At 38.7% G+C, this 17,985-nt stretch overlaps 1 protein-coding gene across 3 annotated transcripts in view; it reads right to left on the bottom strand.

Moving 5' to 3' along the window:
- Positions 1-16,239, bottom strand: part of LOC124355250 (semaphorin-1A-like) — a 121,118-nt gene extending 104,879 nt beyond the window's left edge. For 2 of the 3 annotated variants that reach the window (XM_046806293.1, XM_046806294.1), the window contains exon 1: positions 16,044-16,234. The gene's annotated coding sequence lies outside the window, so the exon portion shown is untranslated. Of the gene's footprint in view, positions 1-16,043 lie in introns of all 3 variants that reach the window. The other variant, XM_046806295.1, reaches the window with a different exon arrangement.
- Positions 16,240-17,985: the final 1,746 nt, after the last annotated feature.

Genomic DNA, 17,985 nt, shown 5'->3' with positions numbered 1-17,985 from the left:
AACCTGAATGTATTAGCTAACATCAATCTGTGATTAATTTCAAACCCGAATTCTTTTAATTTATTCCTAACGTAATGTATCCCTACTACCTGAGGTATTGTGTTTTAAAACCTTAAATGCAGGACTGTTCAACTTTCTCCAAGTTTCAAGTTTAGCATTGCTCTGGCTTGCAGCCTTGACATCCCACCCCCACTGCCGACTTCACTGGCCCAATTTCCAAGTTCCCAACGCTCACACGTCATGCGACAAGAGGAGGAGGACTGGTTTCTGAGATTAATCGCGACACTGTCCTGCAGGTCCTGGCCCAGGATTGCTCAAGTCCTCCATAACGCGGCCACCTGCTCATACCGCGTCACCGCATTTACATAATCCCCTCCCCCCCACTCCACGGCTCGACTCGACTCCGAGTTTTTGCCTTCTCCACATTTTGGGTCAATGTTGACAGGGTGATGGATAAGCTGGGTACGTCGTCTTCTTGACCTGCCCTAATGTTTTGTTTATGGTATTGTTTATATTTTAGTTCTCGATGTGCAGAATTGAGATGATATTATAACAATTACAATTACGTGGTCTTTGAAATACAAGATCGGTTTGTGTTCCTTTTGGTTTCCAAACGGCAATCAAGTCTCAACAGTCGACTAATATTTTGAAGAATGCAATTTCCGAGTATTTATTTGACACTAAGAGGCGATTCGAAAGATTTAAGGTGTCATAGACTCAGACAACGGACGCCACCAATAAAACGTCCAAAATAAAAACAGAAACACGCCACTTCCTTCACACATTCCACTTGTCCTGGGAGAGCCCTACCCTCGCTGGGACTGAAGAACAAATCCGGCTCTAAGCCTCTCGGAATAGACCGGGACTTCTGGTTCTCCCACATTCACTTGTGCACACACGTGTGAGTAAACTCGAGCCACAATAAATTGCAATTATTGCGGCCCAAGTCGTGAATTTCCATGCCCGACGAATTATCACCACCGTTAATGTAATCGTTTATGTTACGAAACCCCATTGGATAGCAATCCCGTGCATGGATGTTTCTAATTGTGCGGGACATACACAGCCACGACGATTACAAGGATATTGACCCTGTCATTGTAATGTTACATATGTAATTATGAACGATCTTTGGGCGAATTTAAAAGGATAGCACGCATCCTGGCGTATATATTCAGTCGTGGCACTGTCCACCGCTTCCCCCGTAGTAACGGGGATACGATTGTACAGACCGGGGAATAAACCGCTCGACCGTGGGCCCCGCCTCCACGAAGAACTGAACTGCCGGTGATGACGATGACAGCAGCGGACCCGATACTCCCACGGTTGACACGGTCCGTGCACGGTCACGGCTACAGGAACCCCGGAACTGCGTCCGGCCCCGGCAACCGTTACTGTCGCCCGCTAGCTGCGTCCTAGACGTGCCGCTGTAACCTCACTCTGGACATCGAACCTTCCAACACAATCACAGTTGAAACCATAGAATAAATTAATAAAACTCATCCGATATTGTATGTGACATGCTCAAACTTCAACAGGATATAATCCCTACCACTAAGGACCTCTTTATCATTGGGTTTGTTCATTTGAGGTTTGTCCACTTTCTAATCCGACACCCATCCTTTCCTAACGTCCTGTTCGGCAAACCACAGAAATGTCACAACGATCGAACATTTCGAGAGTCACTAAAGTGAGTCACCTGGATACGTATCCTGAGTGACTCTGTGACTAACCGAGGCTCGCCTGACTGCTCGACCTGACGCCGGGAAGTTGCGTGAGACCCAGGCAAGGTCACCCCGTCAACTGAAAGACTCTTAGATAGGTTCCGTGCCGATAATAAACTCGATAGTGAGTCATACGTGACTGTGACTGCTCGTGCCGGTCATGTGGAAATTGAGCGTGACACTTACAACAGCCGTGCAAGCCGAGCAAGTGCATTGCAAGGTGCTAGACTCACAACACGAGACAAGAAAACACTATTAACATAATCACTAACCTTTAATTCAATTCCACTATCGGCGTTCATCCAACATGCTGCCTGGACAGGCTGAACACAATTATCAACACACTCACGAGCGCAGAAGGTCTAGGCCCTAGAATGTAGACATGGAAAATTTGGGGTGGGGGCAAGACAACTGATATTTGACCAAAGTGGACAGAAAGTAAGGTCCCCATTTTGTTCCTTAAATAGTCCTTGACCCGTATCTGTGTTGAGACCGATCTTTCAGTAGTATATGTAAGTAATACTAAATTATGTAAATAATAATAACTGTTTACTAAAAAAGAAATTTAAACAATTTTGAGGGGAGAGGTATCGGTTCCTTTAGGTCCCCTCGCTGGCTAAAGTAAAAGTAAAAAGTAAAGAAAGAATGTCTTATTTTACCAGGCGATGTTAGGACTAAGAAGTTCTTTGTAACACTCAACCTGGGGACCAACGCTTGAAGGTGACTTCCGAACCATCACCGGGCAGAGGGGTTAGTTGTAAGGACAGGATCGCTCACCCATCCAAGGGGCAGCCACGCTCGACGTTGCTTAATCCAGTTATCTCGCGATAACCATTGTACCCGCTACACTGCGCCAGTGGCTACGTCCTTGGTGGGCCAGATCATTTTCAGGGTTATTCTGTGACATCTTCATTAAGCAATATCCTGTGACAATTTCGGTGTATTATTTGAGATTTGGTATCGTGTTTCTTGTTACGGTGTTTACTATATATACATACTCGTACGAGTACTAATAACTTTAGAATAACATTACATTTACCAAAATCTCAGGGATTGATTGGAAAAGTGCACTAGGTGGAATGTATGGGATCTGCGTGTGTGGTCGGGAAACAGCTACCTGTACTTAGCCGCCAATCCTATTTGTGAATATTTGTGTCTTTTGCAAGATTTCGTGGATTTATGACTTTTAACAGTTTAACGCAACAGAGGCCTTCAAGAAGGTAACAGAAATCAAGAATTCACGGAGGTGACATAAATAATATGACACTTCTCAAAATCACCGAGGGTCAACACTAATCCAGATCAGAAGAAGATGAAACATCCAAACTTCCAGGGACCATAAGCCACCGCTTCGCAGAATCGTGACGAGAGGACGGCTTAAAGGGCTTGATGGCAACATAAATCAAGACTGCGACTATTGCGGACATCTCCAGACAATGGAGGGCGCAGCCTCCAGGAAGGGGCGAGGGGCGGTGACGTGTCGAGGCCTCGAGGTCGCAGGACGTCTTCGCCGCGGCAAGGTGTTGCGTGCGAGGTGTTAAGGTCAAAGTATCCTCGGACCATCAATTACTCGAGAGTGAAAGTGGCAGGACACCGAGCAATGATTGCGGTGCTTTCCCTTTCTTGCCGACTCCGGTCTTATCGATGTAACTGCTATTAAATCTCCATCTCCACGATGATCGCAAAGTCTTCCCTCCCAGAACCGTTCTACCGTGATTTCTCTCTGCAAACCAATTAGACACCCACTGCATGAAACATTTTCACGTAGCTTACTAAATCTGTTCTTCCTGAAAAGTTGGGTTTAACGAGAAATAATTAAGTCTACCACATTACACATCATTGGAGCCTGAAAAGTGCCTTAAGAGATCAGGAATGCAATTGTTTGTGAAACATATTATACTGATAAAGAATCTACACTCAACGGTTGCAACATTGGCAGAAAACAACAAAATGTAGTTCAACTAGTTCAAGATTACGATCCAGCTAATCAACTGGAAGAGTCGACCATTGCCAAATACTTGAAACTGATACCAAAGGGAAGGCCTGTGAAAAAAAACAATGAAAAACCAACTAAATGAGAAGCATCTTTTGCCAAGAAAATCGAGGAACCGATTGATATAATCTAAATACTTAAATATCAGCAGGAGTTGTCACAGACTTTTCAAAGACCGAAAGAGTGGTTATGCCATGGGACCATACAGTTTAATTGTATTATAGATGAAAAGTCTACAGTGCACGATCCATAAGCAAAATGTGTACTGTTCCAAAGATTAAAACCCCTACGACGGCCTTAACAAAATACATCAAGATCAATTCTAAAAAAGTTTGAGTGAATGGTGTCAGCCGATGTCAACAAGCAAAACTGTCAAAATTTATACACTAAAAAGTGGCATAAGCGATGCCGTGATGGAGTAATAAGATATGCCTCATGACGGAGATTCTAGAGGGCCCACTTACCAAATCACGGCCGTCTCAATTCTCCGCATCCAATCTAGCCCGCCCTCCCTCTCCGGTGGCCCAAAAGTGTCCGAGGGCCATTATCATGTTATCCTGACTAAGTAGTGGGTGGGGGGAGGGAGGGGAACGGGGTCAAGCGTGGGTTCCCCGGCCCTGCACGCATGTGAATGTCTGTCTGTCTGTCTGTCTGTCCCACCGACCGTGCAGCCTCCTGCACGTGGCTACTCCCGCTATCGTCTGTTATCAGAACCAACCGGCCATCATCATCGCACCAACCGGACTCTGACAATGTGGCTCTGATGATGTTTTCCAAACAAGTATTGGGTTTCAATCACAAGCAAAGTTGAAGTACTATGCATCCAATACTGGAAAAAATTTAATCACGTTAACAGCATAGATTAAAAAAAATAATTTGTTTGAGAGTGTTAAAACTCGCAAAAATTTGGAAATGTACCTTCTAGGTAACCTACGTTATTACCCTTTTAAAGAACATTTCAGGATTGTAGGGAACATTATAGTCCTGAAGCGTATTCCAATATGCATTGTTTGAAAACACTGGCTACCCTTTTGTGAAACCGATGGAGGGTTTGGAAGCGAAAGGGTTAAAAATACAAGTGCTAAGTTTGGGGGTGGTTCACGACGTATGCTTGTGATGTAATTGATCATATAGTATAGTACCCTTTCCGATCGATTCCCTTCTCCCGGTAAAACCATCTACCGAGTACACGAAATAATGGGTTGTGTGGGAACCGTAAGAATACAATACGAATTGGGCCCCCTTCCCGGACTTATTAGGCGGACTAAACGATACACCTCCCCCCCCTTCCACCTCACAACCGAAGAAATGTTTATGCCCGCCGTAAAGACGCTGCGGAAATAAATGATGGCCGCCACAACAACAGAAGGCAAACACAATCAGGGAAAACGAATATTAAAATGAGGGAGCATAAAATCAGCGACAAGACATTCCCTGGCGCGCGATGGGTCTACATGATTTGTCACAGCACATTATGTAAACACACTTGTCACCTCCCGTTGTGTGTAACTTACGTGTCTGTGTGTCTGTATAACCCCCCCTCCCCACCCAGGTACCATGTTACCCCGTCATATTGTTCCTTCTGGCCCCGTTCCATCGCCATTGTCTATATTTTGTTTATACCCGCATTTACATTCCCCCACTCCCCTGCCGTGCCGCGATACCAGGATCGCTTTTTTCTTTCTTTACTTATGCAAATCGCTATTTACGAGTTCCCCTTGCCAGATAGTTACTTTTTGCTCGGAATTATCCACAACCGCTACATAAATTTCGGCCCGATTCCTGTCACGGCTTCGCTATTCGCTTTTTATGGGAGACTAACATGGGCGCCGTACTTTGGGGAATCATGACGCATAAAGTACCGTTCTTAAGTACCGTGCGCCTCGTCTTTATCTTCGTCACTGATCACTTACAGCCGAGTTAGGATTTACAAAATATCACTGTAGTAAATACGTGGAATATCACTGTATCACGATTAAAATTCTTGTTTGTCACTGCACGAATATAATATGCTGTTTATTCTATTTACAATCCTCCCCTCCAGAGTCACTATTAGCGATCGATTTGTGTTTACTACGTCTTATTGTTTATTGACTTTATATCTTTATCTTTTTACTGATCTCTTACAACCGAGTTAGGATTTACAAAAATATCACTGTAGTAAAATACGTTGGAATATTTCTTTTATCACGATTAAAAATTCTTGTTGTCACTGCACGAATATAAGATACTGTTTATTCTCATTTACAATCCCTCCCCTCCAGAGTCACTATTAGCGATCGATTTGTGTTTTACTACGTCTTATTGTTTTTTTTTTTTAAAATTGACTTTATATCTTTATCTTTTATCACTGATCTCTTACAACCGAGTTAGGGTTTACAAAATATCACTGTAAGTAAATACGTGGAATATCACTGTTATCACGATTACAATTCTTGTTTGTCACTGCACGAATCTATAATATGCTGTTTATTCTATTTACAATCCTCCCCTCCAGAGTCACTATTAGCGATCGATTTGTGTTTACTACGTATTATTGTTTTATTGACTTTATATCTTTATCTTTTTACTGGATCTCTTACAAACGAGTTAGGATTTACAAAATATCACTGTAGTAAATACGTGGAATATTTCTTTATCACGATTAAATTCTTGTTTGTCACTGCACGAATATAATATACTGTTTATTCTATTTACAATCCTCCCCTCCAGCATTTCACTATTAGCGATCGATTTGTGTTTACTACGTCTTATTGTTTATTGACTTTATATCTTTATCTTTATCACTGATCTCTTACAACCGAGTTAGGGTTTACAAAATATCTCTGTAGTAAAATACGTGGAATATTCACTGTATCCAGCGATTACAATTCTTGTTTGTTATGCACGAATATAATATGCTGTTTATTCTATTTACAATCCTCCCCTCCAGAGTCACTATTAGCGATCGATTTGTGTTTACTACGTCTTATTGTTTATTGCCTTTATATCTTTATCTTTATCACTGATCTCTTACAACCGAGTTAGGGTTTTACAAAATATTCACTGTAGTAAATACGTGGAATATCACTGTATCACGATTAAAATTTCTTGTTTGTCACTGCACGTATATAATATACTGTTTATTCTATTTACAATCCTCCCCTCAGAGTCACCTATTAGCGTTCGATTTGTGTGTTTACTACGTCTTATTGTTTATTGACTTTATATCTTTATCTTTATCACTGATCTTGTTACAACCGAGTTTAGGGTTTACAAAAATATCACTGTTAGTAAATACGTGGAATATCACTGTATCACGATTACCCATTCTTGTTTGTCACTGCACGAATATAAATATTACTGTTATTCTATTTACAATCCTCCCCTTCCAGAGTCACTATTAGCGATCGATTTGTGTTTACTACGTCTTATTGTTTATTGCCTTTATATCTTTATCTTCGTACTGATCACTTACAACCGAGTTAGGATTTACAAAATATCAATCCAGTAAATATTAGAAGATTTCTTTATCACGATTTGAACAAATTCTTTGTTACTGCACGAATAATAATATGCAGTTTATTCTATTTGTAATTCCCCCCTCCAGAGCCAATATTGGTACTTTTCAATACCAAGTAGGCGATCGATTTGTGTTTTGCTATGCCTTTAGTGTTTATTGACTTTATATCTTTATCTTTATCACTGATCTCTTACAACCGAGTTAGGATTTACAAAATATCAATCCAGTAAATATTAGAAAGATTTCTTTATCACGATTGAACAAATTCTTTGTTACTGCACGAATATAATATGCAGTTTATTTTATTTGTAATTCCCTCCTACCAGAGCCAATATTGGTACTATACGAGAGTAGGCGATCGATTTGTGTTTGCTATGCCTTAGTGTTTATTGACTTTATATCTTTATCTTTATCACTGATCTCTTACAACCGAGTTAGATTTACAAATATCAATCCAGTAAATATTAGAAAGATTTCTTTTATCACGATTGAAAAAATTCTTTGTTACTGCACGAATATAAATATGCAGTTTATTCTATTTGTAATTCCCCCCTCCCAGATCCAATATTGGTACTATAACGAAGTAGGCGATCGATTTTGTGTTTGCTATTCCTTATTGTGTTTATTGACTTTATATCTTTTATCTTTATCACTGATCTCTTAAAACCGAGTTAGGATTTACAAATATCAATCCAGTAAATATTACAAAGATTTCTTTATCACGATTGAACAAATTCTTTGTTACTGCACGAATATAATATGCAGTTTATTCTATTGTTTAAATTCCCCCCTCCAGATCCAATATATTGGTACTATAACGAAGTAGGCGATCGATTTGTGTTTGCTATTCCTTAGTTTTTATTGACTTTATATCTTTATCTTTATCACTGATCTCTTACAACTGGGAGTTAGGATTTACAAAATATCAATCCAGTAAATATTACAAAGATTTCTTTATCACGATTGAACAAAATTCTTTGTTACTGCACGAATATAATATGCAGTTTATTCTATTTGTAATTCCCCCCTCCAGAGCCAATATTGGTACTATACCCAAGTAGGCGATCGGATTTGTGTTTGCTATGCCCTTAGCGTTTATTGAACTTTATATCTTTATCTTTATCACTGATCTCTTTACAACCGAGTTAGGATTTACAAATATATCAATCCAGTAAATATTTATTTAGAAAGATTTCTTTATCACGATTGAACAAATTCTTTGTTACTGCATGAATATAATATGCAGTTTATTCTATTTGTAATTCCCCCGCTCCTCAGAGCCAATATTGGTACTATACCAAGTAGGCGATCGATTTGTGTTTGCTATGCCTTAGTGTTTATTGCCTTTATATCTTTATCATGATCACTTACAACCGAGTTAGGATTTACAAAATATCAATCCAGTAAATATTAGAAAGATTTCTTTATCACGATTGAAAAAATTCTTTGTTACTGCACGAATATAATATGCAGTTTATTCTATTTGTAATTCCCCCCTCCAGAGCCAATATTGGTACTATACCAAGTAGGCGATCGATTTGTGTTTGCTATGCCTTAGTGTTTATTGCCTTTATATCTTTATCTTTATCACTGATCACTTACAACCGAGTTAGGATTTACAAAATATCACTGCAGTAAATGATTGAAATTATTCTTCACCACTATTGAAAATTCTTTCTTATTGCACGAATAAAATATGCTCTTTATTCTATTTATAATCCTTTCCTTTAAGGGGTTGGCCGATGCACACTGGTTTGGCAAATACACAAATATTAACACGCGAAATCTAACGTTTGTTTAGTACAATCACAACGAATATTTCAAATACAAACTAAAGAAAATTATTTTATTCTGGTATTATTATATCTGGTGTAGGGGAGAATCTCACAGGACAGTAAGTTTAACAAAATGTTCCGCTAATTAACTGATGATATAAGCGGGCAGAATAAGCGGGCTGAAATCCCTGGCCAGGCGATCTGTAAGTGGATTACGCTCATTACTCCAACAGCAGCAGCAGCAGCGGCTCCGCTTGGCGAGGAGAAGAGTGCCTATCCACTTACAGGATGACGTCCAGGCCTGTCGGTTTACTACAGGACATAAATTATATAAATTAGCCAAGCGCCTGACAAAACGACATCCATAACCTCTCCCCACCATAAACGTCTCCATATAATATAATTATTTTTTAGATACGACGAGCCGCTGTGAGAGGGGGAGAACCGAAGGAGTTAACGTATTCAAGCGGATCTGTACCAGCTGTATTTATTGGTATTTCGTACTATTACTATCTCATCCTATATCTTATTCTAAACATCGGCCCACAAATGTCTACTCCAAGAGATACTTCCAAAAACGTTCTAAATAACTTCTTCTTAGACTAGCTACACATAAACCGACTATAACAAAAAATTAATTCAATATACGAAAATGAGGTAATGTATAACATTTTATTCCTACAGTTTTAGACAAGGTGACTTTTTCTAGGTTTCCAATATTAGTTTGAGGGGAGGGAGGCCTACCGTATAGTTAAGTAAAAAAGAAATATTATGAATGGAAACTTCCTACAAAATGTAAAAACTAACCAAATTAATGCGAACGTTTGAGTATAGCCCCATTTCCAAATTAGGTTTTCAGATTGTTTTATTTGCAGAAGAAAAATAAAAGATTTCATTTTTTAAACAAATCCTAACGTATGAAAAGTAATATTTGAATAGTATAAAAATATTTTTCAAGTATATAGGATAAACTCGCTGAAGAAATGACATTCTTCTCTGACATTCAAACAAAGACAATTTCTTGCACCGACGCACAAAGGAAGTCAGTGGAAGGCGTGTGTGACAGTTTCTACTTGCTGAGTGGCTTTTGTACTTCCGGCCCTCTCTACGACCAGGGAGTGCTGCTATAATTGATAGTTCTCTTGTCTACATTTAACACTTACGATTGGAGTCTCCCATCCCCTGTCGTTGCAGAGTAGCTTTTGTACTTCCGGCCCTCTCTACGACCGGGGAGTGCTGCTATAATTGATAGTTCTCTTGTCTACATTTAACACTTACGATTGGAGTCTCCCATCCCCTGTCCGTTGCAGAGTAGCTTTTGTGTTTTCCGGCCCTCTCTACGACCGGGGAGTGCTGCTATAATTGATAGTTCTCTTGTCTACATTTAACACTTACGATTGGCGTCTCCCATCCCCTATCGTTGCAGAGTAGCTTTTGTGTTTGCGGCCCTCTCTACGACCAGGGAGTGCTGCTATAATTGATAGTTCTCTTGTCTACATTTAACACTTACGATTGGCGTCTCCCATCCCCTATCGTTGCAGAGTAGCTTTTGTGTTTGCGGCCCTCTCTACGACCGGGGAGTGCTGCTATAATTGATAGTTCTCTTGTCTACATTTAACACTTACGATTGGCGTCTCCCATCCCCTGCCGTTGCAGAGTAGCTTTTGTACTTCCGGCCCTCTCTACGATCGGGGAGTGCTGCTATAATTGATAGTCCTCTTGTCTACATTTAACACTTACGATTGGCGTCTCCCATCCCCTGCCGTTGCAGAGTAGCTTTTGTACTTCCGGCCCTCTCTACGACCGGGGAGTGCTGCTATAATTGATAGTTCTCTTGTCTACATTTAACACTTACGATTGGCGTCTCCCATCCCCTGTCGTTGCAGAGTAGCTTTTGTACTTCCGGCCCTCTCTACGACCGGTGAGTGCTGCTATAATTGATAGTTCTCTTGTCTACATTTAACACTTACGATTGGAGTCTCCCATCCCCTGTCGTTGCAGAGTAGCTTTTGTACTTCCGGCCCTCTCTACGACCGGGGAGTGCTGCTATAATTGATAGTTCTCTTGTCTACATTTAACACTTACGATTGGCGTCTCCCATCCCCTATCGTTGCAGAGTAGCTTTTGTGTTTGCGGCCCTCTCTACGACCAGGGAGTGCTGCTGTAATTGATAGTTATCTTGTCTACATTTAACACTTACTGTGATATTCAGTCAATGTGTCAAATAGTGATCAATAAATTGAATATAAATCTTGTGAAAGTGTTCCCGAAATACTCACTTTAAACTATCATTGGGCAGTGAAAAAATGCCCGGAAACCCTCCAATTTTGGTTTATACGTAGTATGGTCACAATTCAATACTGAAAAATAAACAATATGACCACAACTAGTTTTCCAAATTGGGTCTACTTTGATCTCAATCTACAACCCGCTTGTGGTTACTACGGACATTAAGTACAAACTAACCCCAGCTTGACATGAAATTGATATTACAATATTAATCGGAAACAATACAATCATGGTATCAGCCATAGAGCACAATTTACGCTGGACCTGCGACATATACAGCTTTGCAGCATCAATAAGTAACAGGTATCTGTGTACATTCACACGAATCACAAGTACCACAACCGTAAAGTGCGGTTATCACTCGTGGCAAACGTGGGAATCCCACAGAGATGTGATATGGTTTAGATATGATTGTCGGGTGATGTCATCATACTCGGTACTGTGCAGTGTACTATCCGCATAACGTAACAGCAGATTTGTAGTTAGACACAAGTATTTAACCGCAATGTTTCCATTCATGTTGTATAGATTATTATTAATGAATCGACCGGTACTTCTTGAAATCGTATCGTTCTATGTGCGGTCTCTCTTGATAGAAAGGTCCTAGAGGCTTGAAACTTTAAACATGGATTATTCTTGATGAAAGGCACAACTGTTTCAAGGTCAAAGAGCATAAATTTTCCGGGGAAAACTGTATACGGTAAAGATTGTGTCCGTTGTATCGTTTTATTGTGTGAACCGATTCACGATTTCTTCTGAATAACCCAACAACCTATTAAAGAAAAAAATGTACTTTATCATTCCTTCGTTTTTCTTCAATGTCTCTTGTATTTTAGAAATGTTTAGGAGTGTCTATCCTTTGAATGTGATGACTGAAACACAGAATGAGTGTATATGAGTTGTAAGACCAATACGTTATTGTAGACGGCATAAACTGTCCTTCAGGACTTGCAGGGGTTGTAAGAGCCACACAGTACTGTAGACGGCATAAACTGTCCTTCAGGACTTGCAGGGGTTGTAAGAGCCACACAGTACTGTAGACGGCATAAACTGTCCTTCAGGACTTGCAGGGGTTGTAAGAGCCATACAGTATTGTAGACGGCATAAACTGTCCTTCAGGACTTGCAGGGGTTGTAAGAGCCATACAGTACTGTAGACGGCATAAACTGTCCTTCAGGAATTGCAGGGGTTGTAAGAGCCATACAGTACTGTAGACGGCATAAACTGTCCTTCAGGACTGCAGGGGTTGTAAGAGCCATACAGTTATTGTAGACGGCATAAACTGTCCTTCAGGACTGCAGGGGTTGTAAGAGCCATACGTTATTGTAGACGGCATAAACTGTCCTTCAGGACTGCAGGGGTTGTAAGAGCCATACAGTATTGTAGACGGCATAAACTGTCCTTCAGGACTGCAGGGTTGTAAGAGCCATACATTATTGTAGACGGCACTCAAAGTTTTCAATCTGTAGGGTCCAAATTGTTTTAAAAACCACTGAAGACGTTCAGCACAGACTGTATAACGGATCCTTGTTTTGTCAGAAAATTATAATCTTGAAATATTGTAGTCAATAATGAATTTCCGCGGTTGTCAACTGCCGCGGGTACATGGCTTGCAGCCAATTGTTTTTCCCCGATGAGAGACTCAATTTCTCTCTAAAACTTTTCAGCTTTCACTTTATTTTGCTTTAAAAATTACATTTTATAATTGCATTTCATATTTGTATACAACGTGATTATTTGATTGGATAGATAATAATGCAAATTACATCTATTCCGTCTTGAAGGATATGAGTCTAGCGAAAATGTCATTTCGGCGTAGGGTATTTATTAGTAAATATACTAAATATCACCGCTACTAAGTACCACCACTATTAGCATGTATTTTTAGTTTTAACATAACAAAAGTCAAATTCACACTCTAAAAATCGTTATTGGCAGCTCAGCTAAAAAATAACATTTATCCTGGAATTCAATCTCATCGATGTAATTTTTAATCGTTCGAAATTCTAAATAATTTTGCTGGATACTCGTCCAGGGCCCAAATCAATGACCACGATTACAGAGATAAACAGTCGATTTTAGGTTTTCATTAATCATACTTTTCTATATAACAACCTCGAATTTCTATAAAACCGAAATAGATCATTCATGATAAATACAATAATAGATACTAACATTTTCTGCCGCTATCTTAACCATGTTAATGTGAACTGTTTCTAGGATTTCGGAACTTTAGCGAATGTTATCTTATTGTTCCTGTAAGTTCTAGGTAGATTACAGATTATGGCTTTTAAGTAAAAGCACTTAGTGATAACAAATTACTTTACACTTCTGAGACATGTTTTATCCTCTGACGCGATATTTCAAAACTTGTATTTGATTTTCTATATGTATATAAAATAAACTGGAAAACACAATTTTTACTAGTTTCTTATTACAAAAAAAATAATTGGCCTCACACAGGAAATGACTAATAAACGTAATACACATCTTACTTATTAACCCTTGTTGAAATAAATGTACAAGACCACGTTCAATAATATATGCGTGATCTGCTTATGGATTTGGCGGAGATGAAAATTCGCATCAGCTTTTCTACGAAACTGCTGACTTTTTGGCATGATTACTAGACTATTATCGGAGTAACCCACGAGTAAATATAAGCAGTTGCCATCCCTCCCGAATCTAATACAAACATTGTTGTCGGTTATTTCTGGCATTGAAATAAGAGAAGTATTGTTTCCGATCCGAACTTTGGACCCACGAATAGACTTCGGCCGTATTAAATCCACAACCCCTTTCATCGATAATCCGCTTATTGTGTTTGTCCGTTTCCCTTGAATTTGTTTTACCAACTTCGCCAAATTTACTATGAATGTCATTGACGATTTACTAGACAGTACAATCTACGAAAACTAAACTGAACACAAAATTAAAATTTTATTTTAGCCTCAAGGACTTCTCTTATTAAACCCTATTGAAAAAAACATGTCTTCAGAACACTGGTCCAAGGAAGTTTCAAAAACTTTTAAGAACTTTCCGATATTTCAATCCGATTTCTTGTGCCCACTTCCTTTCTTTTGCAATCAACATCCTGTCAAACTTTGCGGGACATTCGAGTTTTCCTTCCCGTCGAAAAGTTATAAGGGACGCCATTGTATTTGCTGACTACCCTACATAACTGAGAAAATAAATAAATAAACTATGGATGCTTCAAAAGAATAACAAATAGTAACGTTTACAATAATCCCTTAATTAGAAGCACAGTTATAAAAACTAATAGGGAAAAGTTAATCCAAACAACTTGTTTTAAACTTGTCTATATTTTAGACACAAATTAAGTTCCTTATCTAAAACAATTCTAAAACAATTTAGTGTCACCAAAGATTATTTAATCGATCGCTTTAATCAATGAGAAGAATATATTAATTTAGCTTATTACTAAACTATGAAACATGATTACGTTTCTAGGTAGTTATAACTGATAAAGAAGAAACATTATGATACTGTCTATTTTAATTTAAATAAACTAACGTATTAAGAAATAACTGATTAATCTTGTTTATCATAATGATAGAAACTGTTCAGTAAACTGATGTAAAGTGGCTTGTTAATTGAATACAATAGACACTAAGGCTAACTTAGTCAACTCCATCATGACATTCATCAATCAATTCACGGTAAGGTCAATTATGTCTTAGCTGATGACTTAGCTTTAAAGTATTCAAATATTGTTGCGATTTAGCATAGAGTTCTCTGAAAATAAAAACACCTTCCAGGAGGAATGTTGTTATTTTCAGCTATGATCTAGTGACGTAAAACGGCTCATGATCAACATATTCAATGCGTTGGATACAATTAATTTACCATTGATGTAAAACTTTTCACGATCAACATATTCAATGCGTTGGATACAATTAATTTACCATTGATGTAAAACTTTTCACGATCAACATATTCAATGCGTTGGATACAATTAATTTACCATTGATGTAAAACTTTTCACGATCAACATATTCAATGAGTTGGATAAAATTAATTTACCATTATCAAATTAATTTACCATTTACCATTGATGTAAAACTTTTCACGATCAACATATTGAATGCGTTGGGATACAATTAATTTACCATTGATGTAAAACTTTTTCACGATCAACATATTCAATGCATCGGATAAAATTAATTTACCATTGATGTAAAACTTTTCACGATCAACATATTCAATGCGTTGGGATATAATTAATTTACCAGTGACGTAAAACTGTTCACGATCAACTTATTGAATGCGTTGGGATACAATTAATTTACCATTGACGTAAAACTTTTTCACGATCAACATATTGAATGCGTTGGGATACAATTAATTTACCAGTGACGTAAAACTGTTCACGATCAACTTATTGAATGCGTTGGGATACAATTAATTTACCATTGACGTAAAACTTTTCACGATCAACATATTGAATGCGTTGGGATACAATTAATTTACCAGTGACGTAAAACTTTTCACGATCAACATATTCAATGCGTTGGGATATAATTAATTTACAAGTGACGTAAAACTTTTCATGACCAACATATTGAATGCGTTGGGATACAATTAATTTACCAGTGACGTAAAACTGTTCATGATCAAAATATTGAATGCGTTGGATACAATTAACCAGTGACTTAAAACTGTTCATGACCAACATATTGAATGCGTCTCTTAGTTTGTTAATGACGACGTGTAGCGTACAAACAACACACAAAACTCACCTTAAATAAATCCAACTCCACCGGGACCAGTAATCCACAAGGGCACAAAGCACTAGAGTCACTGTACCATCGCACAAGATCTGTAGAGCCCGACAACAACACAACGGACACGGACAGTGTGGCGTGGCGCGCTATACGTCCCCTCACATCGACTCTCTCGACTAGACTGGCTGGCCTGTCGCGTCGTACGCTGCTCGCAGTACGCTACCTACGCCACAGTCGGTCGCTACCCCCTCCCCCCGCTTCCCGCAACCATCTCACAACTACAGCACACGCTTATCTCGCTATCTATCGCTCGCACTCCCCCCCTCGACACAACAATACGGCCGTGGCTCTAGCGATGGGGGGCTCCCACTGCTCCCCTATCAAACACCACTTTGTTCGTTCCGCACTTCTACTTCTATTTTTGTTCTTTCCGTCTGTGGCTCTCCTCATTACAATTTAATTATCCTGTTTGTGTTACAAGATCCCGCCGCGGTTAACGCTGTATGGGTAGATATACGCGGACTGACTTGGTTTTGTTATCACAAAACTACGTGCATTATTTTACATCCAACTCCTATAAAGGCTCCTTGGCTCTTAAATTGAGGACATTATAAATTTGTATAAGGCCTACCACTTTCACTGAGTTGTGTTATTTTTTGCACTAAACACGTTGTAAAGATTATAATATTTATACGTTGTTGCATCTTCTTCAAAGTGACTTATTTTTTGTAGTACATCCATTCTTTGTTTCACTTTAGATAATTGCAGAATTAATAATAAGCCCACACACTCACACAACTATATTTTACAGTGTACATACTGGTTAAGATTCATACTACAGTCCTACAAATGTTCCTTGTTTAAAACTTTCCACTAGCGGAGAAAATGTTTATAGAATTCTACAAGCCTTACAGTTTCAGCTACACAAAACGTTATTGTTTCGTCATGTTTATTTTCAATGAGCTATATAGGCTGTATTTACAATAACGATCTGATTGGCTATACACAACTCGAAATACGTATCTATAAAATATGGGCACACTATATGTATTTATAATACTCGTATTAAACATGTAACAGTCCTTAATAATTATAACATAGGAATTATATTTATTTAATTACTTATTACAACGGTACAACCATTACATGGCAAATGGTAGATAGGAAAATAAATAAATAGTAAACAGTAAGAACGTAAAAAACTAAATAATTACAAAATTTACAAAGTGCGTTAGCAAACTGGGTACTTTGGGATTATACCGACCACACCAGTATGAAGAACACAAAAATAGAAATTTATAGAAACAAACATGATAGAACGAAAAAACAACTCTTCAATTACAAAATTACAAACTTACAAGCATTTCCAGGTATTGTGATCGGTATTGTTGTCGCTGTTATCTTATCTTTCTCGAGAATCCTGATTACGGCAGGCCGCGCGGCATCACGTGATTTGCACGGTACATCATTGCCTTTCCATTACAATTCAATTTATATTTCTGATTAGCCCCTCTAGAATTTGATATTTTACTGATAGGTACTATCTCGAGGGATGTTTTTCTTTCGTCGACATCAGCGCGGGGCAGCACCGAAGGTGCTGTCGAAGCCCGCGCTGATGGCCGGAGGCACTCGCATTTTGGGTGGCGGAATGTGATCAAGAATAAAAACAAGTTTTGAGTGTTTTTTTAATAAAAAGTTTAGTTTGGTAAATGTTTGTTTTTGTTGAATTTTTGTGTTTGGAGAAATGTAGAGGTAAAACACGGAAGTACAACAAAGCGATGCACCAGCTGAACGGGCGGCGAGACTCTGCAATCACGTTATCTACTAGACGCTCGACTTTGACCTCTGTCTGAGGATGGGGAGGTGTTTGCGATAAGACAATTCCTGTTTTATATTGACGAAATATTGTTCTACGCTAATCTAGTAATCAGTAGAAACGAAATGTGAAATAACGATT

The sequence above is a fragment of the Homalodisca vitripennis genome, chromosome 2 (genome assembly GCF_021130785.1).
Source record: "Homalodisca vitripennis isolate AUS2020 chromosome 2, UT_GWSS_2.1, whole genome shotgun sequence".
NCBI lineage: Eukaryota > Metazoa > Arthropoda > Insecta > Hemiptera > Cicadellidae > Homalodisca > Homalodisca vitripennis.
The sequence above is the reverse complement of the archived record's forward strand: the minus strand, read 5'-3'. Positions and strand labels throughout refer to the sequence as shown.